Source organism: Clupea harengus, chromosome 22 (assembly GCF_900700415.2).
Source record: "Clupea harengus chromosome 22, Ch_v2.0.2, whole genome shotgun sequence".
In the NCBI taxonomy this organism is placed as follows: Eukaryota; Metazoa; Chordata; class Actinopteri; order Clupeiformes; family Clupeidae; genus Clupea; species Clupea harengus.
The window spans coordinates 19,661,528-19,663,843 of NC_045173.1; the positions used below are offsets into that span (position 1 = coordinate 19,661,528).

Consider the following 2,316-nt stretch of genomic DNA (forward strand, 5'->3'; position numbering starts at 1 on the left):
TTTTACTTTAAAGCCCCACCTAAAAATATAGAGTCACTGTTTTCAGATGCTCTGAATACCCCTTCACCCAGATGTGCCATTTGAGAAACAGAAAAAGAGAAATAGAGAGAGGGAGGGAGAGAGAGAGAGAGAGAGAGAGAGAGAGAGAGAGAGAGAGAGAATAAAAACAGTGGACAGCCAAGTTTTATGTTTTCATAGGAGTGGCATATTCACCAGGAATGTCTGTAAACATATCGTACACTTCAAAATGTTCTTTTTTAGTTCGGAGACTGCGTATTTATTTATTTTTAGTCTAATTCATATTTGGGTGTTTGTGCAACAGGATGGTCACAGTTGCGAAGGGGTCGACTGTTGGAAAGTCAGAGGAGAAAAAAAAAGAACGCCTCAGAAATCGATGCCAAAACATTACTGCAATCTGGCCTGGCCCCTGGCCTGAGATTTTACAAAGTGGCCTGTCTGTTTATAATCAAAACCAAATGCAGCGTTACTTTCCCTGCTAAGACAGAGATACAGTATGAGTAGAGAGAAGTGTGAAAGCAGAAAGCGAGAGAGAGAGAGAGAGAGAGAGAGAGAGAGAGAGAGAGAGAGAGTCAGAGTCTTGGGAGGAAGTATAAAAGTCAGAAAAAAACGTGGGGGAGGAGAGGGAAGTGGAGGGAGAGAAGAAAGAGAATACAGGGCCAAGTGAGTGACTGGGAAAGTGTGTGTGTGAGAAAGAGAGAGAGAGAGAGAGAGAGAGACACAGGGAGGGAGGGAGGAAGGGAGGGAGGATAAACAGACGGGTGAGTGGGTTTGAGCCATCCAGCGGCTGGGATGTGGAGGGGCCGCGAGCCGTTGGGATGTGACTCACAGTGACACACACACACACACACACAGCTGAGAGAAGCAGAAGAGGCAGGAGGGAGGAAGAGAGGGGACGAAGAAGAGCGAGAGCGAGAGCGTGAGGCCCATCCATCCATCCATCCACTTTTCCTCGAACCCAGCGCTCGGTCCTGTCTCTGGCTCTCATTGGGCTCTGAGCACAGCATTAGTGTTAGCGAAGAAAGCAAGCAAGCAAGCAAGCAAGAAAAACAGCTCCTAATGTGATCAAGATGGAAGTGTGTCCTGGAGTTTTATGGCAGCCGCTGGTTTGTTGGACCCCTGGGGCTCTCATCCCTGCCACCGCGCCGCTCAACTAACCACAGCGACAGCGACAGACCCAGAGGTGTCCGTTCTCTCCAGGCCAGAAAGACAGAGAGAGAGAGAGCGAGAGAGAGAGAGAGAGAGAGAGAGAGAGAGAGAGAGAGAGAGTTATCCAGCAGATGTTTCGGGGGGCAGCGCTGGAGCTTCAGCGGGAGCAGGAGTGTGTGTGTGTGATGGATATCTTCATGCCTGCACGGACGTGAGAAGACAGATTACTACAAGGCTCCATTACTGAGAGAGACCTGGGCTCTGTCTACCGTCCCGTCTCTCGTGCCCTGGTGCTGCGCGTCTCTGCCTCTCCGCTGACAGGCTGACAGAGCTGGGAGCTGGGAGCTGGGGGAGCTTCAGTCCAGCTGGTTCTGTTCTGTACGTCCGCACTGGATTTTTTTTATCACTCATCATTTCACCATCAGACCATCCCATTAGCTCATGGAATATACTTTTGTTGTGGATTTGCTGGAGAGTGGTACTGAGCTCTAAGTGTGTGTGTGTGTGTGTGTGTGTGTGTGTGTGTGTGTGTGTGTGTGTGTGTGTGTTTGCGCGTGTGTGGGGGGTGTGTGGGTGTGCTGAGCGGCAGAGGAGGTCATCTGTTGTCAGCTGCGTGGGCAACCGGACCTAGCCGTCCCAAGCTGGTGGTGGCTGGGGTCGCTGCCGGGGATTGTGGGTAAAAGGCGACGACAGGGCCAGCGGTCTGAACAATCTTGCCTCTCATTCACACAGAGAGGAAGAGGAAAAGGAAGAGGAAGGAGGCGCAAGGTACTGTCCCTGACACTGCTCTGATAGCACTGATTTAGAGGATACGCACTCTCTCTGATAGATACAAACACAGCACACCCACATCCCGTACACACACAGACACACAAACACGCAGCAGCACTGTCAGACTAATGTACAAAATCCCCACACACATTAAACAATGTAACACATTAACCATAGCCCTTCTCTCTCTCTCTCTTTCTCTCTCTCTCTCTCTCTCTCTCTCTCTCTCTCTCTCTCTCTCTCTCTGTCTTTCCTCCCCTCACCATGTGTCTGGCTCAAGCAGCAGTAGGTAAGTGTTAGCAGAGGGGCCCGGAGGGAAGGTGGCCATTAAGGGGGAAAAATCTAATGTTCCAGCTGATTCAGCCATGAGAGAGCGGA

At 50.6% G+C, this 2,316-nt stretch overlaps 1 protein-coding gene across 1 annotated transcript in view; it reads left to right on the plus strand.

The window, feature by feature from the left end:
* Positions 1-770: 770 nt before the first annotated feature.
* LOC116218500 overlaps positions 771-2,316 on the plus strand; it is a 42,810-nt gene continuing 41,264 nt past the window's right edge. The window contains exon 1 of the mRNA XM_031560425.2: positions 771-1,935. The gene's annotated coding sequence lies outside the window, so the exon portion shown is untranslated. The remainder of the gene's footprint in view (positions 1,936-2,316) is intronic.